This window comes from Nyctibius grandis, chromosome 5, assembly GCF_013368605.1.
Source record: "Nyctibius grandis isolate bNycGra1 chromosome 5, bNycGra1.pri, whole genome shotgun sequence".
Taxonomy (NCBI): Eukaryota; Metazoa; Chordata; class Aves; order Nyctibiiformes; family Nyctibiidae; genus Nyctibius; species Nyctibius grandis.
The window spans coordinates 83425-110988 of record NC_090662.1 but is presented as its reverse complement, the minus strand read 5'-3'; the positions used below and the strand labels follow the sequence as shown (position 1 = coordinate 110988).

Here is a 27564-nt window from a genome sequence, read left to right as displayed (position 1 = left end):
TCCTGCAGGAGATGGATCCACCTCCATGGGCTCTTCCTCTACCGGTGGATCCACCTCCATGGGCTCTTCCTCTACCGGTGGATCCACCTCCATGGGCTCTTCCTCTACCGGTGGATCCACCTCCATGGGCTCTTCCTCTACCGGTGGATCCACCTCCATGGGCTCTTCCTCTACCGGTGGATCCACCTCCATGGGCTCTTTCTCTACCGGTGGATCCACCTCCATGGGCTCTTCCTCTACCGGTGGATCCACCTCCATGGGCTCTTCCTCTACCGGTGGATCCACCTCCATGGGCTCTTCCTCTACCGGTGGATCCACCTCCATGGGCTCTTCCTCTACCGGTGGATCCACCTCCATGGGCTCTTCCTCTACCGGTGGATCCACCTCCATGGGCTCTTCCTCTACCGGTGGATCCACCTCCATGGGCTCTTCCTCTACCGGTGGATCCACCTCCATGGGCTCTTCCTCTACCGGTGGATCCACCTCCATGGGCTCTTCCTCTACCGGTGGATCCACCTCCATGGGCTCTTTCTCTACCGGTGGATCCACCTCCATGGGCTCTTTCTCTACCGGTGGATCCACCTCCATGGGCTCTTCCTCTACCGGTGGATCCACCTCCATGGGCTCTTCCTCTACCGGTGGATCCACCTCCATGGGCTCTTCCTCTACCGGTGGATCCACCTCCATGGGCTCTTCCTCTACCGGTGGATCCACCTCCATGGGCTCTTCCTCTACCGGTGGATCCACCTCCATGGGCTCTTCCTCTACCGGTGGATCCACCTCCATGGGCTCTTCCTCTACTGGTGGATCCACCTCCATGGGCTCACAGCCTTTGTGGGTCAACCTCCATGGGCTGGACATCAGTGCTGGGGTGAGAGCCAGCCACCACTTGCTTGTCACTGGTGCTGCTCTCCCCGTCAGCCCAGTTGCGTTTTAGGGATGTGGAGGCATCCTGAGTGGTTCCAGTGCCCCCTTCTCGCTCGTCCCACTCAATGTGGGCCCTCGCCTCGCTTTGCCGGGTCCTCCTCTCCCGAGCACGCTTGCTGTGAGAAGCTGCAGCTGCTCGGCGAGCTGTGGGCCAGCCGCAGGGGTGCCTGCTTCTGTAACGGACGGCTGGTGGCCAACGGAAGCTGCAGTGGCTCATGGGACGGTGGCCCATGAGGCCAAGAAGGCCGCATGCCGGGGGGCCCTTTTGCTTGCCAGAGAGAAAGGCTGCCCCTCGGGCACCGGGACTGCCCTCCGGCTCCCCCTGTGTGTGCGCCCTGGGCTCCAGCCCCCTCCTCGTGCCAGGCCTGGGGTCCCCTCAACGGGACAGTGGCCACAGTGTCGCAGGAGGGTCGGGGAGTCTCCATTCCCCTCCACGCGCTCGTCTCCCTGCAAGCGGCATCGTCCGCACGCCCGACGGTAGCAGAGGGGAGGAGAGGGCCAGACCCGCCCTGGCGTTGCACAAAGAGTCGTGACGCTGGGCAAGCAGGCAGGAGCTCCTCTAGCATTTCCCTTCTGCTCATCACAATATAATTTGAAAGGTTTACTATAATCTGGTAAACCTGAAGCTGGTGCTTGCATTAAGGCACCTTTCAGAGTTGTAAAAGCTTTTTGCCTCTCCAGACCCCATTTGATGGACTGCAATTTTGATGGAGATGCTCGGTGACCTTTTACAACCAATTTATTACACAAATACCGAGTGTCTGTAACACAATCCTTCCTTGAACGACATACTAACAATAACTCATCTACATATTGTATCAATTCAGACTTACACTGAAAAAACAGATCAGCCAAATTCCCTTTCAAAATTTGGGAGAATATAGTTGGTGAGCTTGTAAATCCCTGGGGTAACCGAGTCCAGGTTAATTGTTTCCCTTGCCAAGTGAAGGCAAATATGTGCTGGCTTTCCTCAGCCACAGCTGTGCTAAAGAAAGCTCCAGTCAAATCCAATACAGTGTAAAATTTTCCCCAAATAGGTATTTGAGTAACAATCAAATTTGGATCAGGTACTACTGGATGGGGAACAATTACAAATACAAATCTATATTCTGGATCCCCATCTTTGTAACTTTGACATTCTTTTAAAATCCCCTTTTCCAAAAATGATTTTATTTGTTTTCCAGTACTTGGGATAGCTTCTGCCACAATTGGGTATTGCCTAATAGATGGGGGAGTCCCTCCTTTTGTTTTAATCACTACAGGTTCTGCAGATTTTAACAGTCCAATATCATCTCCGGAGAGACTCCATAATTTTTAAGGTACATTCTTTAACTCTTTTGGGATTTTAAGCTCACCTTCTTGAATTTCTATAGTTTGCATTTCCATTATGATCAATCAAATTCCTTTGGGAGTTAAATCTATGCATGTTTCCAATTCCTGTAATAAATCTCTCCCAAATAGTGAAATAGGAGAAGTTGGCAAAATAACAAATCAACCTCATATCAAACGATCATCAAAAACAATAGGAAGGGGAAGAGAAAGCGGCAACTTCTCTTCACCCAAAACCCCAGTAACCTTTACAAATTCATCAGATAGCTGTGACACATGAAAATTTAACAATGATAAAGTTGCACCAGTATCTATTAAGAACTTAACAGGAATGCCATTTACCTTAGCTGTGATAAGTCCCTCGTTATCTACCTTAATCCCAGAGTCCCGATCCATACATTTCTCAGCGAGAATGTGGACGCCCCCGTCTTTCCGCTCCGTCTCTCCCACCGTTGTTGGAAGGTGGTCTCAGAGGACAATACCGGATGATGTGCCCTAAATTACCACAGTAAAAAAAAACATTCCAGAGTATCAGTTCGAGAGGGAATGAATCTTTGTCTTCCTCGGTCTCCCCTTCCACAGCCTTGTGAAAAACCTCTTCCCCTGCCGTGTTGGTAATTCTGAGTAGTTGCGGTGCCGAAAGGTTGATCTCTCTCTCTCGTTCCTTTCTCTCTTTGTTTTGATCTTGTTTCTTTTGCTCTTCACTTCTCCCATCATATACAAAGGTGGCAATACCAAGAATCTTTGTGAGGCTTTCGCCTTGCCACCCTGGCATATGTTTCTTGAAATATTTATTAATATCAGGTGCAGATTGATCCACAAATACACTGATTGCAAGGGGTTCCTGAAAATTGTCCCTTGTCATTCCTCCATATTTCAGGAGAGTAGCTTTTAACCGACTCCAGTAATCACTGGGATGTTCATCAGGTTTTTGCCTACATTCCATTACCTTTGTCCAATTAGTAATTTTTTTTTTTTCGCCAGCTTGCCGAACAGCCTCCACCAGTTGCTGTAAGGCTTCTCGTTGGAGTCTGGCGCCATCCTCAGTGGCCAAATTCCAGTTTGGGTTTTGATCGGGCCAGGGCTGTAGCCCTTGAGTTTGACCTCTTTGTGCAATTTCCCGATCCTTTTGTAAGGTTTTTTCCCTCTCTTCTGCTGTAAAGAGCTCTCTCATGAGGGTCTTTGCATCATTCCAGTTTGGAGAATAATCAGTAAAAATGCCAGATAGCATCTCAGCACATTTTTCAGCATCCTCTCTGATGCGTGGCATTTTGATTGCCAGTTTACTAAATCTCCTTGTTTCCAAGGTTCATGTCTCACAACAGCTTGGACTGGTGGAACCTCTGGTGGAGCTCCAGGTCCAGCTCTAGGGTTTGGGATGTATTCCAACCTCATGGGATACATGCCAAATCCCTTGTCAGTGAGAGAATTCGATTCCTCCAGCACGGGCGCTGAAGGAATGGAAGGTTTCACTTGTTTAGGCTCTTTTTGCCTTTCTTTGCATTTGCCCAATAATACCAAATATACCAAAAATCAATATCTTGACTCCCTTCATCCTCGAGGATTACCCTTAAGAATCTCAATTTATGCGCATCAAAGGTCCCTTTAAAGGGTCAGATGTCTCTAGGTCCTCCACCTCGGACCCTAGTTAAAAATGGCCATTCTTCTTGACACAGCAAAATAAATCTCTTTTTCCCACATGTCCCGGTCAACGGGATTCTATTCCAGTTCTCCAACACCTCAGCAAGGGGCGTCCCCCTTTCAATGCTGGGTCCAATTCCCATTTTACCTTTTCCTTAATTTCCGGGGTACCTTTGTTTCAAAAATTCCTCAGCAATTTTAAACACACGGGCTCCTAGTGTCTGAGTATACCCGCTCCCAAGACCACCAGGTGAACTCACCCTTGATGCCGGCAATTAGGCGTTGGAGACGGGAATGCTCAGAGAATCGGAGCAGTGTCCTAGAGTCCCATCTGGGGTGCCAAATTCTGTTAAAGAAAATTGGCAGAGTCCGGGTCTCTGGGTTTGCTGGTTTTATTAACAACTCAGAGTTGGACCACCACCGCAGTGAATGGTACCTGACTCAAATTCACTACCGGTTTATATAGAAACTAATAATCAATTACATCATAAACATTTCATAAGCTTCTGTTAACAATCCACTAACTATTTCAATTCCTCTTTCTTCCTTCATCAAGAGTCCACAAAAGTCCATTCTTTTCCATTGTTTAGCTGATCTTTATGTTCTGGTTCCGCTCCGACTCCGGCCGACACCCCGTCCTTAATGTTCTTGTCGTGATCAGCGTCCCGTCCTGATCCAGGTTGATCAGAGTCCAGTTCCCACCCCCAATGTCTCCTAAACATTCAACCTTAAAAACAACTGAAGTTATGTTTAAAACCTTATCTGTACTAATTTTTATTTCTAAGTGTCCTATATTTCTTTTAAGGTAAAGAAAAGGTTAACCATACATCCCCTTTACTAAAATCATCAGAAGGTAATACTTCTAGGCCTACTCCTGCTACTCATTAAGCTTTGATTGATGATTTGTTCAGTCTTAGGTCAGGATTACACAAGGAGCTTTGAGAACAATATTCGTGGACTGTGAAAGCCCACCTGTGTTTATTCAGATAGACTTATATTAATTATTCTATTCACTATTCTATTTCACCCCTATTGATTCTTGTCTCTCTAACTCATAAGAACTTTTACATTAATTATGTGAAAATTTCTATAACAGGAATGCCTGTGTTTAAGTCTGGAGCGGTTTGGAAGATAGTCAAGCCCTTGAGAGGGCACACGAGACAATGATCACCCCCGGCACAAGGTCAGAGGCGATCTGCCCAAGTGCTCGGGACACTGAGCGCAGAAAAGCTGGGCTTTGCCCCAGGGGAAGTGACACTATGTGTGGCCTGACTGGTGGTGACACAGGGCCTGAGTCTACTCACGTGTAATCGGCTCAAAGCCTCGTAGCATCAAGGGAAGACGGGGGTTCTTGTGCCAGGCCAGGCAGTGCAGTAGTAAAGGGACCATCTGCTCCCTCCAGCAACCAGGCAGGGGGCTCACAGGGACTTGTGCGCAGCTCTCTTGCCCACGAGTTTTTCCATTTCTGTGGCAGGCTTCTCCAGTGGCCGTTTATGCGCAAATGCTTTCACGACTGAGTTGAAGAATTCCTCTCACACTCAGATTATTTCCTCACATTTCCCTCTGTTCACGCTCAAATTTCCTGGGCCATTTAGAGCACATTTTTTCATCAGAGAAGGATGCAAGGCATTCTCAGTTAGGGTACGAGTGTAATAGCTTGAAAGTACTTCTCCCCAGGTGCACATTAGCAGCAAACCCTCTTCTGGAAGGTCTAAAAAGTAGGACTTGTGGGCTAGAGCTCTTACAGGTGAGACATCCTGGGGTGTATTAGAAGGGGTGTGGTCAGCAGGTCGAGAGAGGTTCTCCTCCCCCTCTACTCTGCCCTGGTGAGGCCGCATCTGGAGTATTGTGTCCAGTTCTGGGCCCCTCAGTTCAAGAAGGACAGGGAACTGCTAGAGAGAGTCCAGCGCAGAGCCACGAAGATGATTAAGGGAGTGGAACATCTCCCTTCTGAGAAGAGGCTGAGGGAGCTGGGTCTCTTTAGCTTAGAGAAGAGGAGACTGAGGGGTGACCTCATTAATGTTTATAAATATGTAAAGGGCAAGTGTCATGAGGATGGAGCCAGGCTCTTCTCAGTGACATCCCTTGACAGGACAAGGGGCAATGAGTGCAAGCTGGAACACAGGAGGTTCCACTTAAATTTGAGGAGAAACTTCTTTACAGTGAGGGTGACTGAACACTGGAACAGGCTGCCCAGAGAGGGTGTGGAGTCTCCTTCTCTGGAGACATTCAAAACCCGCCTGGACGCGTTCCTGTGTGATATGGTCTAGGCAATCCTGCCCCGGCAGGGGGATTGGACTAGATGATCTTTCGAGGTTCCTTCCAATCCCTGACATTCTGTGATTCTGTGATTCTGTGACGGTATGAAGACAATGACGATATATTGTGAAACCCCTTTTTTCTGTATGACTTTTCTGTGAATCATGTTGAGACACCCAAGCTTGCTATGGCATACAAAGGTTTTAAATTAAACTATTCAGACAGAAAGTATCAGACTTGTCTTTAACTCTGTTAAAATTCTTCTGTGTTCTCATAACTGGAAACTGTCCACAGGGAGGAAAAATACTTGTTGTGTGGGGGGATATAACGGAAGATTGTCGAGGAGGATTGTAAACACGCTCAAGTGGCTCGCACCTGGGGTGTCGGAAGACACATCTATCACACTACTAACGGTTGTTTAGTCTTGTGTGCTGGACACGTAGAACATCCGCAGTGAGATAACAGAGGCCTGTGATAAGACTCTCGTGTCAACACTTTCCCATCCCATTTCTTGAGGTTTCATAAATAGAAGCTATTAATGTGTTTTCTCTTTGTTTTGCTTTCGAAGCCAAGTATCAAAACAACACACACACACACGAAAAAATCATGCGACCAATGAGGTTGGCAGAGGGGATGTTGTTGAGTTGAGGTCACCAGCTCCTCACGGGCTTTGTAAAAGCTATTTCAAAACCTACACTTTGGGCCCATCTCGACCTGACCGTATCCCTCAAAACAAAATGACCATTTTGTTGCTCAATATTAATTAAAATGACTCGACCAGACACATTCACATAATTCATCCATCGGCCACTTACATTACACTTCGTGCAGCATTACAGAAATAAGAGACTGATATCAAAGGCATCTGAAGATGCAGTGTCACAGTGAGATAATGCCACGTGCCTCAGGACACTGAAGCTGTAATCTGTGTGTCCTCGAGCAACAAATTTACCAATAAAAAAAAAAGGAGTTCATTCACCGCTTACCCTGGCAGGCGGATGTCCAGCCCTTGCTGGGAAGCAGGGCTCCCTCAGACGTAGTGGTGGCTTTGGAAGACAAGCCCCATCACCCAAAGGTTCCTCCTTCCTGGGGGACAGTCAAGCGGATGCTGCTGAGCACGACGTCCCACGGTGTGGGCTATGCCCCATCTCATCTGTCCTGGCCAAGTCCCCTCCCGGCTTCTTGCCCTCCTGAGCCAAATGCCTTGGACGGGCAAACGCTTCGCTGGGTAAAAACCTGGCTGGATGGCCGGGCCCGAAGAGTTGTGGTGAACGGAGTTAACTCCAGTTGGCGGCCGGTCACTTGTGCAGATGATTGATAACGATATTGAACAGAACTGGTCCCAGTAATCTGGATGAGGGGATCGAGCGCACCCTCAGTAAGTTCGCAGATGACACCAAGTTGGGCGGGAGTGTTGATCTGTTGGAAGGCAGGAAGGCTCTGCAGAGGGGTCTCGACAGAGTGGGTCAATAGGCCAAGGCCAACTGTATGAGGTTCAACAAGGCCAAGCGTCGGGTCCTGCTCTTGGGGCACAACAACCCCACGCACCGCTACAGGCTGGGGGAAGAGTGGCTGGAAAGTGCTTGGGGGTGTTGGTCAATGGTGGCTGAATATAAGCCAGCATTGTGCCCAGGAGGCCAAGAAGGCCACCAGCATCCTGGCTTGTGTCAGAACTAGTGTGGCCAGCAGGACTAGGGCAGGGATCGTCCCCCTGTGCTCGGCACTGGTGAGGCCACACCTGGAATCCTGTGTTCAGTTTTGGACCCCTCACTATGAGAAAGATATTGAGGTGCTGGAGCGAGTCCAGAGAAGGGCAACAAAGCTGGTGAAGGGTCTGGAGCACAAGAATGATGAGGAGCGGCAGAGGGACCTGGGGGGGTTTAGTGTGAAGAAAAGGATGCTGAGGGGAGACCTTCTCGCTCTCTACAACTACCTGAAAGGAGGTTTTAGGGAGGTGTGTGTTAGTCTCTTCTCCCAGGTACAAGTGATAGGATGAGGGGAAATGGCCTCAAGTTGCCCCAGGAGAGGTTTAGATTGGATATGAGGAACAGTGTCTTCGCTGAAAGGGTTGTCAAGCACTGGAACAGGCTGCCCAGGGCAGTGGTGAAGTCACCATCTCTGGAGGGATTTAAAAGATGAGTAGATGCCGTGCTGAGCGATATAGTTTATTGGTGGACTTGGCAGTGTTGGGTTGATGGTTGGACTTGATGATCTTAAAGGTCCTTTCCAACCGAAACAATTCCATGATTTGATGAAATCTCTGGGGGCAGCGTGGGAAAAGGAAAAGGCCTCGAGGCTGTGCAAGCCCCACTGACCTACCACCAAACACGGCCAGCACCATCAACTTGGGCGAGAATCACCTGGAATGTCGTGTCCCGTGCACAGCGCGATGGGGTGGGGTTGGCATTGCCATGGATCGTATGGCCATGCCCGTGCACGCAAAGGTCACGCTGGGGCCCTTTGTGACCTCACTTGGTGACACCCCCCCCGGCACCGCACGTGGTCAGCACGGCTGCGGCCCCAGCCCGCAGTGTCCGGCAGGACGGCGACGGGACAGGGTGGGAGCGAGGAGCTGGCGAGGAGCCTCCAAGCGCAGCCCACGTCTTTCCCCACCGCCCCCGGCAGCCCCCCAGAGCCGAGGCATTTCGCTGAAGCTTCCCCCTTCCCTACTCCTACCCCTTAATTCTGTCACGCAGGATGGAGGAGAGACAGGGCAGGAGCGAGGAGCTGGAGAGGAGCCCCCAAGGGCAGCCCTCTCCTCCGTCCAGCAGGATGGAGAGGACACCCCCCAGCCGCCCCAGGGTGGCCTGGGAGGTGGTCAGGGCTCCCCAGGAGAGCAGCGCTCCTTCACAGCCCCACGAGGTGACCACGGTGCAGCCACTGCAGATCGGTGAGTGAGGGGCCCCGTCGGTCTGGGCAGGGCTGGGGCCAGCGAGCGCACTCTGCTCGACGCCGGGGTCACGATTCCCCGGCTCGCTGGCAGCGGGGGTCCCGCGGGTGGTGGGCGTGATGCTGCCCGAATGCCGGGGCTGCTCAGGGCTGGCAGCTGGCCCCAGCACAGCCTCTCCCAGGGACGGAGGGAGCAGAGGGGACCCGGCTCCTGCTCCAGGGCACAGGCAGCGCGAGGCAGCTGGGCTGGCCGGAGGCAGCGATGCTGGGGGACGGGGACCTTTCCTGCCCGTCTGCGAGCGAGTTCCTCAGCCTGATGCACAGGGCCTTTCCCCGTTGCCGTGCTCCAGCACCACAGCCCGTCTGCCGGGCACCCTCCAGCCCTGACATGCACGGGAAGGCTGTTCCAGGGCAGCGGGCACGGGGCTGGGCGGAGGGCAGGGCTCCTTCCTCTGCTCTCCTGCCACCAGACCCTCTCTACAGCCCTCCCTTCTCTCCCCCTTTGGTAGACGCCAGCTGGCTGCCTGTGTACCAAGAGGAGCAGGACGCCATGAACTTCATCGTGGCCTTTGTCAGCCGCCCACGAGAGGTAACCCTGGCCGTGTCGAGCGCGGCTGTGCCGGCCTCTGCTGCCTGCTGCCGGGCTGCTGGAGGTGTGCTGGCCGGGCAGAGCTGCTACTCCCACACGGCACTGCACCCCCAGTGCTCCGGTCCCGCTGGCCGTGTGTCCCCCCCTCTCACACTCCCTGTTTGTCTCTCTGTCCCCGGGCTGCCAGGAGGAGGAACAGAAGATGAAGTTTCTAGAGAGCATCTGCAAACTGTGCAGAACTGCGAAGCGCCGTGGCTTGTCGGAGGGCCTGGATGACTTCTGCCACAGATACGATCTGGCAGACTTTATCAAGGTGGGGGGACACTCAACAGCTCTGGGGAAGGGGGCAAGGCCCTCCAGCACTGGCACCCTGTGAGGACAGGGCTTGGGCAGGGTGAGGGTCTGGTGGCACTGGGTGCTGGCAGCTGCCAGGTCCCATCCCGGTTGTGCTCTGCAGGTGCTGCTGGAAGAGGAGCCCAGGGACCAACTGTGCACAGCATTGCGGGAGCAAGCCATGCTTGCCATCGCCGCCTTGAGGTACCTGCCCATCCCTCCTGGAGACCCCTGCCCCACAGCTCCACGTCCACCTGCACGAGGCCTCGGGGCACTGCTCCCAGCATCAGTGGCCGACTGGCCCCTCTCTCTCTTTGCAGCTCAGGGGAGACGGCGCTGGAGGGCAAAAAGAATAACCTCCTACGTGTCTGCTTCACGAGTGTCTTGTGCCTTCCTCCAGAAGAGGAAATGCAGAACATGGACACTGAGCTCTACGGCAAGGTAAGTGCTGGGTGAGCTACAGGAGCCCCCATCCCTCTGGGCTGCTCCCTGGCCACCCCGTGCTGCCGTATCACCCGAGATCCAAGGCAGGGCAGGGGCTCGGCTTTGCTTTCCCACCCTCATCCCTCTCCCCACTTCCCGTGGGCCTGGCCGTGGCCAGGGCTGCAGGCTGCTCTGCACGCAGCAGATTGTCCGCCCCTGGGTCTCTCCCAGGCACCACAAGGCAGCGTGGGAGTCCTCGCTTGGCTCTGGGAGTTCAGATCAGTCTCGTGGGGGTGGGAGGGACAGCAGGAAACACTGCCACAACTCCTTGTCCCCCTTACAGACCCTGGTTGCCATGGACATCATGCTCCAGACGATGGTGCTCAGCTCTCCTGCCTCCAGAGTCAGCGAGGAGCTGCAGAACATCTTCCAGGTTTGGCATATGCAATAAGTGGGGTTGTTCCTCACCCTGGAGGGAAGGGATTGTCCACTCCTGAGTGGATGGTCCCACCCCAGAGCCATGCGGAGACAGCATACAGCAGGGAGGGTGCCCACCTCCCTTGGGGAACCAGGGGCTGCCCTCCGGGCTCTTCTGGAGCACAGCGGCTGCAGGGGGTGGCATCTGCCTTCCTGCCTGGCCACAGGGTTGGCCCAGGGGATCTCTCCCAAGCCTGAGAGGGACCTTAGGGACAGGAACCCCACTACAGGCTTTGCTCAAGATGAGAGGAAGCCTTGATGGCCTGTGCGAGTCCAGCCCAGGAGCTGAGCAGTGCTGCTTCTGCTGGAGCGGGTGTCTGCTCCCGGGGCACACCAGCAGCTTCTCTCTTCCCAGATGCTGATCAACGTCACTGACTCTGAGAGTGCAGCTGTGCGGGAGAGAGCCCTGTACAGGATTAGGATGCTGAGCAGTTTGCTGTACAAGCATCTCACACTGGAGGTAGGGAGCCAGGCACCCTCCAGCCAGGCCATCGCCCCCTCCCTGCACACCAGAGCAGCCTGCAGCTGCTCTTGGGTTCAGGGCTTTGGCCCTAGCTGCCTGCCCTCAACCCTTCTGCTCTTCTGCCTCCCTCACCCAGGTCTGTCGCTGCTTTGGAAGAGACATGTACACTCCTGTCTGCTATGGAGACATCCAGATCCCAGTCCTGGGGCAGCTGCTGGGACGTCTCCTCCTTTTTGCATTTTCCAAGGAAACGATGTCTGCAGCTTATGGTGCTCTAATGCTCCTTGAAAGCTTCATCAGCAGGCAAAAAAGTAAGAGAAGTTGTGGTGGCCTTCATCCCTCTGCAAACAGACATCATCTGATCATTCTGCTTCTCTTCCTGGCCTCCTTCGGCCCTCAGAGCTGCTTGCCGTAGCAGCCCAGCTGTCATTTTGCTGCAGAAGCTCAGTGCTCTCCTGAAGTCCAGGATCTTTTCTCTGCTGCTCTCCTTCCTCCCTCCTTTCAGCATCTTGAACCCCGCTGATATGTGGATCCCACAGCCAAAGCTACCATTGATTACCATGTCCCAAAGCCACGTCTTCCCTGTTAGCGAAGAGCAGACCCATCTGTGCATCACCCCGCCTGCCCCTCCGGTGCTTGCAGCAAGGAGCTATTCCTGATGCCCTCCAGAAATCTCCTTGACCACTTATGTCCTGCCATCTTGCAAGCAGATCTCGGGGCGCTTTGGTAAGCTTACTGGCAGAGCTGCCGTGTCTTACTGACTCTTCTGTGCTTCCTCCGCTGTTCAGGCAGGTCAATGCCAAAGGATGAAGCAGAACAGCTGCACTGGGAACCTGAGACCACCTCCCTGCTGCATTTGACCACCGCCATAGACCTGGTAATGAGCTCCCCCCTTCCTGGGACTCTTCTCCGTCACATCAGCAGGGCACTTGCATGAGCAAAGGCATCCAGAATCAGTGGTGCTGGCGTGGCCTGGCTGTCCCTCCTGAGAGGGTTCCTGCTGTCCCCGAGCAGGGACATGTGAGGGCTGCGCTCCAGTGTCCCAGCAGCAGCTCCAGCCCTCCTGGCCACCAGCAAGCCCCGGTTCGCTGTACACCAGCACTCGGTGCCCACAAGCCCAACCTCCCTCCCTCACCCCGGGGCCCCTCTCTTCTCATCCTCCCCCGTGCAGTGCCGGCAGCCCCCGCTGCCAGCTCTCCTGCGGGCACTGCCACCAGCACTGCCGGGCATCTCTCGCCAGGACTGCTAGCACTGCCCAGCTAAGCAGCGCCGCGAGGGCACTCGGTGTGACATGTCTTCTCTCCCTTCCTTCCTCCCATAGAGGTTTGCAAATTACCTCAAACCTTCTGAGAGGACGGACATCGTCCTTGTGGCCATCGAGGCGCTGAGAGACTCCAGCATCTTTGAGAAGGATACAGTAAGAGCCATGCTGGATGTGCTCATGAGAGACCCGGCCTTCTGGCTGAAGGATGTAAGTAGCCTGTGGCTGGACTGCCCTGTTCCTCCCTCCACCCTTCCCTCCCAACCCAGGTGTCTCGGGCACCTGAAGCCACCTGAAGGCAGCAGAGAGGGATGGGAAGGGCAGCTGAGGAAATGGCTGCACTCCAGGGCAGCACCATCCTCACCCGTGTCCCCTCCAGGTGCCGAAGATCATGGGCTGCATCCACAAAACCCTAGAAGGCACCACCATGACACCAGCCCAGCAGAGCATGGGGTCACTGCTTCTCCTGCTGACCAACCATTACCCCATGCAAGCGGTCACCAGCTTGTCGAAGATCGCGCCACCAGGAGACAGGTACTGGCCCCAAAAGCCATGAGGCCTTGTTCCCTGTGGGGAGGGGGGTTGCCAGACCCAAGGAATACTGCAGGACACCCCGAGGAGCAGGGCCCTCCTTCCCACCACGCTTTCCAGCCAAAGCCAGCCCACAGCCCCGCCACCACGCTCCTCCCAGCCCCACGGGGACCACCACCTCAGCCCTCTCCTGCTGCCCAGGGCATCCCAACCGAGGGGCAGGCTCTGCGTCCTGCAGGGCTGTCCCAGGCCACGCTGCTGTGGCCGAGGCAGCCCTGCTGACAGAGTGCTCCGATTGCAGCACTGCCTGGGCCACGTGGGAGGTGATGTTCTCCACACCCCAGACGTTGGAGAACGTTTTGAAGGAGCTCCTCAGGCAACTCCGGTCATGCAGCCTGATCACCTCGACCACGAAGGACGCCTGCAGCGCTCACTTGGCTGTGAGTTACCAGAAAAGGCCTTGGTCATTCTCCATGAGCCCTGCAGGCTCTGCCAGTATCTCACTGCTGTGTTTGCTTCAGCCGACGGCCTCCAGGGAGCTTCAGGCAGAGAATTTTGGTGGCGAGTCCCACAAGAGAGATCAGAGCCATCCAACCCTGGTGACAGTCTCCCTATTCCTCGAAGGCCTCATCGTGCTGTCAGAGAGACCTGACGTGGTGAGCAGGATGTTGTCAAGGGGAGGCATGGGGCAGGGGGTAAGGCGGTGCCTTGGCCTTGGCTGGAAGCCAGGCGGTGGGGTGACTGCTCCAAACGCCCTCCCTGCAACGGTGGGGCCTGGGGGCTGCCTGGGGAGCTTTCCAGGCACGGAGCGCGTCACAAAAATTAAACTCTGTCTTTCATACAGGCGAGGAAAATGCTGGTGGGCCTGCCACTCATCACGGAAGTGCTCCGCAGCGGTGACACCGATATCAAGATGAAGGCCCTGGTGGTCTTCCAAAACATCATGGGTCACCTGAAGAGGAAGGAGGCCAGCGCCATCGCTGTGGAGCTGGTGGAGGAGCTCCTGCCCCTCTTTGACAACGTAAGGCTGATGTAGGAGCCTGAGCCCCACAGATGGGCACTGGGAGAGGACACGCTGCCCTTCAGCCCAGCCCTGCGAGCAGCACTCGGCGCAGAGTCTGCTCCCCAGGGCTCTCATGGGATGGCTTCTGGGCTTTGGTGACCAGCACAGCTTCTCCCTGCTGCAGAATCTGAGCCCAGAGCATCTCCCCTCACATCAGCCACGATAACGCCCCTGCTCATCATGGGCAGGGAGTTGCTGTTTCTCAAGTCCACCTTTCCCCCTTCCTACCAGGAGTCCAGCCAGCTGCGAGAGCTCTCCATGGGCCTCTTCAGAGACGTGGTGAAGTCAGTGGGAGGGAGTGACAAGAAGAAGATGAAGAAGAAAGTGCGAAGGGGCCTGCTCCCGCTCTTCTTTCACATGAGCGACCAGACCAGCAGCGTGGCCAAGGTACAGATTTCAAAGCTGGCCAGTGACACGGGGAAGGGCGTCCTGACACCACACGGGTGGCTTGGGCATCAGGGGCGAGGGCTGGTGGCAGCTGGCAGCCCTCCTCCAGCGCAGCCCAGAGGAGGGGTCCCTGCAGAACCAGTGCGAGCAGGGGCAGAGAAGCTGCCATTGTCACCGAAATCGGGAATAAAACCTCTTAGCACCAATGTAGCATTAAGAAGCAGGCACACCTTTACTGCAGCGCTGGGCAGCACGGGGGGTAGCCCCTCCAAAGCCGTGCGCACCTCCCTTGAGAAATCATTCTGTATTTGTGTAGTAAAATGTTACATATTCATTATAATTCTAAGAATTCCTATACATATGCATAACTTTTCCCCGAAAAGGTGGTCTTTATTATAATGAGTTCCAAGAAATCATTTCCATAGTCTCCGCCTTTAACTCCTCCTAGTTGCACATGCGTATTTTCTTCTGGTGGTCGTGGGCCGGGGTCTCCGCGATGAAGGCCGTATGTCTTCCTCGCTGTGCACTTTTCACCTCTCCTTCTTGTGCAGGCGTATTAGCACCTTAGCTCTTGGTCAAACCTCAAGACCAGTTCTAGCTGGTTCCAAAGCAAGAAGTCCAGCTAACCCTATTGTATTCAACTAGCGTCCATGACGGTCTCTTAACAGCACAAAAGGTCCGGTAACTCACCTAATGGGGTGTCCACGGTAACCTGTTAAAATTTAACAACCTGTGGCTAACTCTACAGACTCTATAGCAAACACACTACCCCTTTTCCCAGTATACCTGTCTTATTAAGATTGAATTTTATTTGATTTTTGAGTATTGGTAACACCATGGACATTTCCAACACGTGCCCTACCCTGGTCCAAGCAGGGCTCAGCAGCAGCCCGTGGCCACCGAGGCCTGGCCACGCGCGTCCCTACAGGCTTCTCAGGTATTGGAGGCCAGGGCTCTGAGCCTCAATCCCTGCCCCCAGGGCTGTGCCCAAGAGACCCCCAGATGTCCAAAGAATAGTCCAAAGAAGGACATCGAAGGTGGTGAAGGGTCTAGAGCACAAGTGTGATGAGGAGCAGCTGAGGGAACTGGGGGTGTTTAGTGTGGAGAAAAGGAGGCTGAGGGGAGACCTTCTAGCTTTATACAACTACCTGAAAGGAGGCTGTAGCGAGGTGGGGGTCAGTCTCTTCTCCCAGGTAACAAGCGATAGGACGAGGGGAAACGGCCTCAAGTTGCACCAGGAGAGGTTTAGATTGGAGATCAGGAAAAATTTCTTCATCGAAAAGGGTTGTCAAGCATTGGAACAGGTTGCCCAGGGCAGTGGTGGAGTCACCATCCCTGGAGGGATTTAAAAGCCATGTAGATGTGGTGCTGAGGGACATGGGTTAGTGGTGGCCTTGGCAGTGTTGGGTTGACGGTTGGACTCGAGGATCTTAAAGATCCTTTCCAACCAAACGGATTCTGTGATTCTATGATTCTGTGTTTGGGCCAGGGCATGTCCCAGCTTCCTAAGGCCAGGATCACCCCAGGAACAAAGCCAAAGGAGGGGGACGCCAGGTCTCCTTCCCCAGGCCGTGGTGCCATCTCCCAGCTTCTGCTGTCCTGCAGGTCTCCAGGGAAGCCCTCCTTGCTGCAGCAAAGCTCCTCAAGTGGAAAAAACTCAAGCACCTGGTGCAGACCCGGCAGCCACAGGGGATTTGCAAGTGCTTGGTGAGGACAAGCCCCAGGACCTGGACACCCCAGCCCATGTGGGCCTTGCAGCAGGATGGAGGGGTCTCAGCATGCCTGGGACCCCTCTGCCTGTGGCTCTCTCTCAACCTCAGCCCCACAGGGCTCCTGTCTGGGAGTTGGGAATGGCCTGGGGGGGAAGGGGCATGGGGGGTGCTGGGAGGAGGGGCTGCTCGGCCGGCTGGGGGGGACTGTGCCATGCCCATACCCTTGTGCTCTCTCCAGCTGGCGCAGGACAGGAGCAGGGCTGAAGAACACCTGGAGCAGAGCCTGCCATACCTGAAGGATGCTCAGGCCACCTTGCGAGAGGTGGCCGTCGGGTTCATCGGTGAGCCACCGCCCCCGCGGTCCCTCCTTTGGCAGCCTGGGCCCAGTCCCCGCCGCTGCCCTGGCTGCGAGGAGCAGCCCTGGGGCTGCCAGAGCCCGTTGGTGGCCCTTCAGCTACTGGTCTTCCCTGGGGTCAGCCCTGATGGGGGGAAAGAGGGCGTGCACCTGGGGGGCTGTGCTGTGGGGAGCACGCTGGGGAGCAGGGGGCTGACGGCGCTCTGTGCCTAGGGCTTGCCGCGAGATCGCTGGGGCACCAAAACGAGGAGAAGCTGCCTGAGATCATCTGCGGTGAGTCAGGGCAGTGCTGTGCTGGCCAGGGCTGGTGGGGCAGGGGACAGGGCCTGGGCAGGGTGCTGCCGTGCCTTGCCCTGCTCCAGGGAAACGCTTCAGGGGCAGGGGAACATGGCAGTGGCATTTGGGGCATTGCTGTGCAGCAACTCTCTCCTGGCCAGGGAGAGGCGGTGGGGCTGGCAGGGGCTGGAGGGGATGCCTGGGGGTCTCTGCACACACGGGGGTTCATCTCAGCTCTGTTTGTTTCTGTCACAGCCCTTGAGCCCTTGACAAAAGACAGTGACTACTCCGTCAGCTCCCTGGCCACTGAGACCATCGACATCCTGTGGTCTGAATGGATGCAGCCAACACCATGCTGGCTCGTGCGAACACTGTTCGGCCGCTGGTTCCGCTGAGCCAGGCAGAGGAGCAGCTCTCGTCAGAAAAAAATGGCTCTATTTTAATAAAGCTGGAAGAAGCAGCCCCAACCCGTGGTGCCCTTCAGCTGTGTAGCACCCTGAGCGTGCTGAGCAGACAGTGTCACTCCTGGCGTCTCCCACTGCCTGCAGGACAGTCCCCACCTCAGCACACCCCGGCCCCAGGCTTGTTTGTCGTTGCCCCTTCCCCAGAAGAAGCCGCGTTTCTTCATCCCCAGAGAAGTCTTTTCTTTATGGAATCACAGAGTGGTTTGGGTCGGAAGGGACCTTAAAGACCATCTAGTTCCAACCCCCCTGCCACAGGCAGGGACACCTTCCACCAGACCAGGTTGCTCCAAGCCCCATCCAACCTGGCCTTGAGCACTGCCAGGGAGGGGGCAGCCACAGCTGCTCTGAGGAACCTGGGCCAGGGTCTCACCACCCTCACAGCAAAGAATTTCTTCCTCAGATCTCATCTCAATCTCCCCTCTTTCAGTTTAAAACCATTCCCCCTCGTCCTATCCCTACATGTCCTTGTCAAAAGCCCCTCTCCCGCTTTCCTGTGGCCCCTTCAGGCACTGGAAGGTGCTAGAAGGTCTCCCCGGAGCCTTCTCCAGGCTGAACAGCCCCAACTCTCTCAGCCTGTCTCCATAGCAGAGGGGCTCCAGCCCTCTGAGCATCTTTGTGGCCTCCTCTGGACTCGCTCCAACAGCTCCGTGTCCTCCTTCTGTTGGGGCCCCAGAGCTGGATGCAGCACTGCAGGGGGGGTCTCATGAGAACGGAGCAGAGGGGCAGAATCCCCTCCCTCGCCCTGCTGGCCACGCTGCTGGGAATGCAGTCCAGGATACCGTTGGCCTTCTGGGCTACAAGCACATGTTGCCGGCTCGTGGTGAGCTTCTCCTCAACCATCACCCCCAAGTCCTTCTCCTCAGGGCTGCTCTCAACCCATTCTCCGCCCAGCCTGGATTTGTGCTTGGGACTGCCCCGACCCACGTGCAGGACCTTGCACTTGGCCTTGTTGAACTTCATGCGGTTTGCATGGTCCCACCTCTCAAGCCTGTCAAGGTCCCTCTGGATGGCAACACGCCATCATATATAACAACATCGCTGAATTCAATTTGTGGAAGAGCGGAATGAGCAAGGAGCACGATGTACTTTGAGGATTTAGTGGTCAGCCGGTGTAGGACGTGTTCAATTTGACAAATGAACCTTTGTATAGTTTCCTCTCAAACCCTGTTTTTCCTGCACTGAGAATCTAACCAGCCTTAAAACCCAGGATGTTTCGTCCTTTTCTGATGTTTAAGTCCTTCAGTATTGTTACTTCAGTTCCTTCACATTTTTTCGAAAGGCTGACCACATTCCATTCTGCATAGGGCATCTTATGCCCTTTTATGCTGAAACGGTGGAGATTTAACATAATGCAGATCAAAACAATAGCTCAAGTGTGACTTCTCCTCTGGCCGTTGGTAAGTGGGTGCACTCTAGTCCATGTTTGTTTGAAACAGCCAAGGTAAAGATACTCATAGAACCATAGAGTCGTTTTGGTTGGAAAGGACCTTCAAGATCATCGAGTCCAACTATTAACCTAACACTACCAAGTCCACCACTAAACCATGTCCCTCAGCACCACATCTACATGGCTTTTAAACCCCTCCAGGGATGGGGACTCCAGCACTTCCCCGGGCAGCCTGTTCCAATGCTTGATAACCCTTTTCAGTGAAGAAATTTTTCCTGATATCCAACATAACCCTCCCCTGGCGCAACTTGAGGCCGTTTCCTCTCGTCCTATGTTGTCGTTGCTGAAGTCTATGTCTTCCATCCCTACCGAGTAACCTAGGGAACGCTAGCGTTTTGCAGCTTGGTCCAGTTGCCGTGTTCATCCTCTGCTCTGTTAGTTGCCTCATGGTCGCATTGATAGTCAAAAGAGCTCTCCTTAGGCTCGATCAACTTGGATGTTTACTGTACTCATTTTCTCTTCTGGGATGATTCCAGCTGCTAGCAAATCCTTCTTCTTGACTGATCTGGTTGCAGGACGTGCGTACGACCTCTGTGTTCTTGCTGTCTGTAATGATGGATTGACATCTTTGACCGCAACCAGAGTGATCGGATGCGTGCAGTTCACAACCCAGGGAGAATACAAACAGTGCCGATCCCTTCACATGCAGTTTCTCGGAGGAACCGTGATCATCATTATTGGGGGTATCATTGTGGCTTCAGTTCTCGCTTTCATCTTCATCCTCCTCATGAAATATAAAGTCTACAACAACCACCACTTAACAAAGCCACTAAAGTTAATAACGTCTGCTCTCAAACCAATGCAAGCCAAAGTGGCTCGATGGCTCGACCCACTTCTAAACATTCGGAGAGGCGGGAAAGTTTGCACCAGGAATGCTCGGGCTCTTCCATCAAAGGAAAAACTGTTGTAGATTTGGATTGTGAAGAAGTGACTCCAACCAACACAACCTTTTGAACAACTGATGCGTTATCTTAATGGCCATTTGATGGAACAGGACATGCCACGGTGGTATTACTTGAAACGTTTTAATGCGAGTGGTTGTATTTTAAGCTTCACTACTATTGCCTATTTTTAAGATCAGATGGTTGAAAAAATGTGCTATTAATCTGTATGCAGTTCTTGCATTCTTAACTATTTTGTTTCAATATATTAAATATAAGTGTGTGATTTACAAGATTTTTTTACTGGTTCTTTTATAGCATACACCTCTGGTATCAAGGCAGCAGCATAGCTACAATCTACTAGGTTTGTCTTTGGTGAAATGCACTATTTTTTTCATTTGGTTACCAACCAGCAGCAAAATTGTACTCTCAGGATCCTCAGAGTTCCTCTCTCACAGCAGAGTCACTTAGCAGCTTGAACTACTCATCTCTTCAAGGAATGATTTGCTATAAAAAGTTACTAGCTTGTTATAAAAAGTTACTAGCTTCTCAATACTGAGTTAGTTTTTACCATAGGTGTGTTGTCTACATGCTGCTCACAGAAGGCGCAAAATTAGTAGAGATTCCCCACAAGAGAAAAGAAAAAAGTACTGTGAAAAAATGGAGAAAGAAAATTGAAAGTACTTTTAAGGACTTTATTCTCTCAATTATTCAGTGGCACAGAAATCTGAACTGGTATTGTTTGCTTTATAATCAGCTGTTATCTGCTGAGACTGTGCCTTTGAGAGACCTCTGCTTGTTCCGGGCAATCAGATTTCCCTTTGTTTGGGCAGGAAGGAGACCTGGGTTTGTTCTTTCTAAATTGTAAAATCTTCACAAACCAGTTGAAATGAAGAAGTGCTTCCCTGCGTGCGTTTTTGCTATGCTGAAAACCGTGCCATAGCCTTCCCCCTCCGAAAGCGTATTGCTGAAGGGTGGTTTTTTTTTTCTTTTTTTTTTTTATTGGTAAATTTGTTGCTCGAGGACACACAGATTAAAGCTTCCGTGTCCTGAGGCACGTGGCATTATCTCACTGTGACACTGCATCTTCAGATGCCTTTGATACTAGTGTCTTTATTTCTGTAATACTGCACGAAGTGTAATGTAAGTGGCCGATGGATGAATTATGTGAATGTGTCTGGTCGAGTCATTTTAATTAATATTGAGCAACAAAATGGTCATTTTGTTTTTAGGGATACAGTCAGGTCGAGATGGGCCTAAAGTGTAGGTTTTGAAATAGCTTTTACAAAGCCCGCGAGGAGCTGGTGACCTCAACTCAACAACGTCCCCTCTGCCAACCTCATTGGTTGGCTGATTTTTCGTGTGTGTGTGTTGTTTTGATACTCGGCTTCGAAAGCAAAACTAAGAGAAAACACATTAATAGCTTCTATTTATGAAACCTCAAGAAATGGAATGGGAAAGTGTTGACAGGAGACGCTTGCAAGCTGAGTGACTGGCTTGCGTCTTTTAAGGTGGTTGTGTTGCAACTTAGCGATTAACGGAAGGAAAAGTCTATTATTTCCTAAGATTGTCCCGTTAACAGACTCGAGATCTTTCTCCCGTTTGGAGAAGAAAGAATGGAGCAAGAAGAGTTACCTGGCAGACAGCCGAGAGGTGTTTAACTACCCCGCAGTTGAGCGCTATGTTTTAATTTAGCCCTACTAACTGCCAAAGTACGAGGAGGTTTTTTGATGTTTCTGTGAGGCGCAGATTTGCCGAGGCCTCTGTGCTGGTTTTGAGTCTCAAACGTAAATGGAGGAAAAAGTAATTGGAAGGGATTCCGTTGTCAGGTGTGTTTGTGACAGTGAGGTAAGAGCGGGTCCGCTCTGCCCGCCCGGGAGGCCCCAACTCCATAGTCGCGGCGAGTCATTCCTTCTGCGTCTCTATGGTCTCCGCGGGGTCCGCTCTGTCCGCCCGGGAGGCTCCGACTCTATGGTCGCGGCGAGACATTCCTTCGCGTCTCTATGGTCTCCGCGGGGTCCCTCTGCCCGCCCGGAAGGCCCCGACTCTATGGTCGCGGCGTGACATCCCTGCTCTGCGACATCGTGACACCCGAGGTTTGCGCTCCCGGGGCTGGTGGGGGGGGGGGGGGCAGAAGCGGCACCGGGCTCGCCGGGGGGGTTTTGGGGCCGAGCCCGTGTCCGGGCGGGGGGGAGCAGGGGCAGCCCCGTCCGGCTCCCAGCTGCCCGGTGTTGGGGCCGGGCAGGCTCTGTCGCTGCCGGTGCAGGTCGGGCAGCGGCGGCGGCGCCGGGCGGGTCCCGGTGCCCGCACGGGGTGGTGGGGGGGAAAGGGCCCCGGCTGCTGCCGCCGGGGGGGTCCGTGGGGGCGGGCGGGTCTGCGCTCCCGGGGCGGCTGGGCCCGGCTCCCCGCGGGGGACTTTTGGGCCTCGGGGGGGCTCGGGGGGCGGGCGCGGCGGTGCAGGAGATGGCGGAGCAGTAAAGCCTGCGAGAGCGCTAATAAAGCGCCGGCCGGGCTGCGGTGGTGCCGCCCCGCAGGGGCACGGGGCCGGGCCCTGCGCGGTTCCCGAGCGCTCCCCAAAAGTGCCCGTGGGGCCCTGGGGGCGCAGGGCTGCGGGGTGGCTGCAGCCCCCCCAGCCCTCGGCGTCGCACGTGGGGGCTGCAGGGGGGGTCAGAAAGCAGGCGGGGTGAGCTGCTTTGGGGCCCCAATAACGGAGGCCAGGTGTTGTGTTCCTGGGGCTCGAGAACAGGCTCCCGCAGCCGCTTCGGGGGGCTCAGAAGCGGATGTGAGCGGTGCGTTTTTCGGGAGCTGAGAGAGGGGACTCGCTGGTGTGGTTTCGGGGTCGGCAGCAGAGGCGGAGCGCTGCGTTTTTGGGGCTGGAGAGCAGGCTCGGCAGCTGGGTTTTTGGGCTCGGCAGCGGGCGCTCCGTGAGCTGGTTCGGGGGCCAAAAGCAGAAGGCAGATGGGCTATTTGTGCGGGGTACGGGAGGGCGTTGGGGGCTGCGTGGGAAAGCGGCGGGTGGGCAGGGTGCGTGGACGTTGGCCGGAGGCGGGGGTCCGGTCACGTCGGAGCCCGAAGCTTCGGGAGGCCGGCACGCAGCGGGCCGGCCGAGCTGAACGTCCGAGGTGGTCTCCGGGGGCCAGGGTGCTTTTCAGACCCTGTACGCCCTCTTTGAGTCTCGCTCTTCTTTGTGCGCCACTTTGGAACGGATATTAACTAAACCATAATGCAAACTAATCCATATTTATATGACGTACAGCTATGAGGTTTTATAGGAAAAGTGCCGATGTGACAGCGATTGATTTCGGACCTTGCCGCAGCCGGGCTGAAGGAGAAGGAGCCGAAGCGAAGCGGGGCTTCAGTGCGGAGCTGGAGCTTCGATTAGCCGGAACCGGAGGGAGCGGGAGCCAGAACGAGACAGGGGGGCGTCCGCCATCCGGAGCGAGCAGCGGGGAGGTGAGTTGCCCTCCTGCAGGCGGGGAGCCCGGCCTCTTCCCTGGGGGACCAAATCCGCGCCTCCGTCTGCGCGGAGGGTCTCTCGTGGTCCCCTTCCTGAGGGCAGAAGCGAGGCAGGGGTCCCCCGGCTGTGCCGGGGCAGCCGCGCTGCGAGGGGGCGCGGGCGAGGCGGCAGCACGCGGCAGCGGCGGCTCCTCGGTACCTGGCAAAGGGGAGAGAACCCGTCCGGTGGGAGCTCTCGGGGCGCGCGGCCTGGCCCCGCACGGCCACTCTGGCAGAATCCTCCCCCGTTGCTTCGCCGTCGGCCGGGTGCAACAAACGGGTTCATTTTCTGCCTCTTTTTTTTTTCCCCAGGGTCGCCTTCTGCGTCACGTGAAGAAAATCCTGCGCGGTCGGTTCCGCTCGCTGCTCGGGTGATGGCACGTACGGGGCCGGGGGAGCGGGGAGAGACGTTAGCGAGGTCAAGGACCCTCCAAGTACTCCACGTCAAAGCCAGAGAAAAGGCAAACTCGCCGCCAGCGCAGAAAAGCTGGTGAAAAGCTGCGGTTAACAGAGCACGCCTCGTTCCCGAAGCGGTGCCTCGGTAGTCACGAACGTTTTCCTTTCCGCTCCAAGAAGGAACTTTCACCCCGGATAAATGAAGGGCTGCCCGCTACGTTCTTTAGGGTCAAGCGTTTGTCTTCTGTTTGCTCTTGCGAATTTTATGGGCGAGTTGGCAATAGCCTTTTAGAAGCATGACTAGATTTTGAGTCGCCTGTGGGGTCTGTAGAGTTAACTGCTGAGCACCTAGATGCCAGTAGAAACGTAATGAATGAAACATGGTGGAAACGGGTGTTTCAACTTGATTTTTATTCCGTTTTTGTTGTTTTATTCCTGTTTTTTTTTGCACAGAGGCAGTTTCCAAGGCCAGATGGGTAGCTGCGCCGTAAGAAAAACGTTTGCCTCGGGACGTACGGGGCGAGGAGCGGTGTCCTAGAGTCCCATCTGGGGTGCCAAATTCCGTTAAAGAAAATTGGCAGGGTCCCCGGGTCTCTAGGTTTGCTGATTCTTCATTGAAGCAGCTCGGAGCTGGACCACCACTGCAGCGAGTGAATGGTACCTGACTCAAATTCACTATCAGTTTAGATAGAAACTAATAAGTAGTTACATCACAAACTTCTCAAGAGCTTCTGTTAAAATTCCGCTAACCATTTCAGTTGCTCTTTCATCTCTCTCTCTCTGTTGGCCCAAAAGGGAGCCCCAGTCAGGAAATCTCTATTTGAGATCTCTAGACTCTTCAGGGGGCCTCAGGTATTGAGCAAAGAAGAAATTAAAAGGCAGTAGTAGGGCATCTGGCTGCTGAGAATTAGCAATGCAGAGGTATATGTGCACAAATGTATGATATCTCAAAATGTCAGCTACCTTGATACAGCATTTAAAACAGGAATTGATATTTAGAGCCTGCCTCGAGAGTAACAGCACAGAAAAAGCTTTAGAAAGCGTTATCTTCTATCAGATCACTTTGTTCTGATAAAGGAAAAAAGAACATAAAGTGGTCATAAAGACCAGGCTTAAGTATGTTTTTAGTAAGGTGCTGTGTGGATCTGTAGATTGGATGTGATCTTTCACACGGGGGGGCGGAAGGAAAATTTGCACTCCTTCGTAAAAAGCGTGGCAAACGCTCGCTGCAGGTTTTTGCTATTTTTTTTTTTATTATTATTATCTGATGCGCTTTCTTGCAACTGTTCAGTTTTGTAGAATATTTTTACTGGAATCCGTGCATATGCTCATAGCTCTAAAAACTGTCTTGTTTCGCTTAAGTTCTCTTCCTCCAGAGTCCACAGCAGTCCGTTCTTCGCCGCCGGTCAGCTGATGTTTATCTTCTGGTTCCGCCTGGGCTCCGCTCAACACCCCGTCCTCGATGTTCTCGCCGTGACCAGCGTCCCGTCTTGACCAGAGTCTGCTTTGCACTGCCGGCGTCTCCTAAGTATTAACCTAAAATACCTGAAGTCTGTTTAGAACCTTATTTCTACTGCTTCTTATTTGTAAGTATTTGGGGCGAGCGGAAAAGAAGGCAGGGACTCTGCGAGGGAGGAGGCGAGGGCTGAAAGCCAAAGGCCTCAGGCTCCTTTATTGCTGTTCTACTGCCCTATTGAAACGCAGGAGCCGGACTGGGCGGTTCGAGACACCGTCAACGTTCACAGGCTGAGCGCTCGTCACCCCTTCTGGGAAGAGCCACGGTGTTGTGGGCTCAGAACATCAACAGCCGTTCCTTGTTTTCAGTTCTGTCTTCAGAACTGCCCTTCACCACACACGTTTACTTCTTTCACGCCTCAGAGGGCCCCGTGAACTGCTCAGGGCTCCTTTATCTTAAAAGGGAGCGAGAACTATTCTTGGTGCAGCCTCCCCAAGGGAATCCCCTGCTCTGTAAGTAAAGCACAGCTGTTTGCGGGCTGATGGTCTTCCACAAGTATTCTGTATTCTTTTAAGGTAAAAAAGGTTAAGCGTACATCCTTTTTACTGGAATCGTCAGAAATTAATACTTGTCGGCCTAGTCCTGCGTAGCTGCTCATTAAGCTTTGACTGACGATCGGTTTAGTCACGGGTCAGGATTGTTGTAGAAGTTTTCACATAAATTGTTACAGAAGTTCTCATGAATTAAGAATAGAATAAAAAATACAAGTCAATCTGATAAACACGGGTGGGCTTTCACAATCCATGAATGTTGTTCTCAGAGCTCCTTGTGTAATCCTGACCGTAGAGAGGATGTCCCGTAGAGACCGACCTCTAACAACGGTGGAAGAGACGGAGCAGAAAGACCGGAGTGTCCGCGTTCTCGCTGTGGAGTTTATGGATCGAGACTCTGGGATTAAGGTAAAGAATGAGGGATTTATCACAGCTAAGGTAAGTGGCGTTGCTATTAAGTTCTTAATAGATACCGGTGCAACTTTATCATTGTTACATTTTCAGGTGTCACAGCTATCTGAGGAGTTTGTAAAGGTTACTGGGGTTTTGGGTGAAGAGAAGTTGCCGCTTTCTCTTCCCCTTCCTATTGTTTTTGATGATCGTTTGATATGAGGTTGATTTGTTATTTTGCCAACTTCTCCTATTTCACTGTTTGGGAGAGATTTATTACAGGAATTGGAAACATGCATAGATTTAACTCCCAAAGGAATTTGATTGATCGTAATGGAAATGCAAACTATAGAAATTCAAGAAGGTGAGCTTAAAATCCCCAAAGAGTTAAAGAATGTACCTTAAAAATTATGGAGTCTCTCCGGAGATGATATTGAACTGTTAACATCTGCAGAACCTGTAGTGATTAAAACAAAAGGAGGGACTCCCCCATCTATTAGGCAATACCCAATTGTGGCAGAAGCTATCCCAAGTATTGGAAAACAAATAAAATCATTTCTGGAAAAGGGGATTTTAAAAGAATGTCAAAGTTACAAAGATGGGGATCCAGAATATAGATTTGTATTTGTAATTGTTCCCCATCCAGTAGTACCTGATCCAAATTTGATTGTTACTCAAATACCTGTTTGGGGAAAATTTTACACTGTATTGAATTTGACTGGAGCTTTCTTTAGCATACCTGTGGCTGAGAAAAGCCAGCACATATTTGCCTTCACTTGGCAAGGGAAACAATTAACCTGGACTCGGTTACCCCAGGAATTTACAAGCTCACCAACTAAATCCTCCCAAATTTTGAAAGGGGATTTGGCTGATCTGATTTTTCCATGTAAGTCTGAATTGATACAATATGTAGATGAGTTATTGTTAGTATGTCGTTCAAGGAAGGATTGTGTTACAGACACTCGGTATTTGTGTAATAAATTGGTTGTAAAATGTCACCGAGCATCTCCATCAAAATTGCAGTCCATCAAATGGGGTCTGGAGAGGCAAAAAGCTTTTACAACTCTGAAAGGTGCCTTAATGCAAGCACCGGCTTCAGGTTTACCAGATTATAGTAAACCTTTCAAATTATATTGTGATGAGCAGAAGGGAAAATGCTAGAGGAGTTTTAGTCCAAACTTTAGGCCCACATGAAAGACCAGTAGCATATTTTTCTGCTCAGTTAGATCCAGTTATACAAGGAACACCATTTTGTACAAAATCAGTAGCTGCAGCAGCAGAAATGGTAGAAAAATTGTAGATCAATAGTGCTGGGACATCCCCTAACCGTATGCGTACCCCATGAAGTTGAAATATTATTGAAACAATATGCAGAAAAATCACTCTCACCGCAACGGGCACATAGATATGAACTGGTTTTACTTTTGGCTGACAACATCACACTTCAAAGGTGCAATACTTTGAATCCAGCCACTTCAATACCTTTGCTGACTGAAGGGGAAAAAGATCAACCTGACTGTACCCAGCTATTAGCAGTATCCAGTAAACCACACAATGATCTTCAAGACC

At 53.0% G+C, this 27564-nt stretch overlaps 1 long non-coding RNA gene across 1 annotated transcript; it reads left to right on the top strand.

Annotated features, from left to right (window-relative positions):
• Positions 1 to 24959: 24959 nt before the first annotated feature.
• LOC137664147 (uncharacterized) lies at positions 24960 to 27253 on the top strand. The gene is made up of 3 exons (XR_011048252.1): positions 24960 to 25184; positions 25875 to 26013; positions 26110 to 27253. It is a non-coding gene; the product is annotated as an uncharacterized lncRNA (long non-coding RNA).
• The last annotated feature ends 311 nt before the right edge of the window (positions 27254 to 27564 follow it).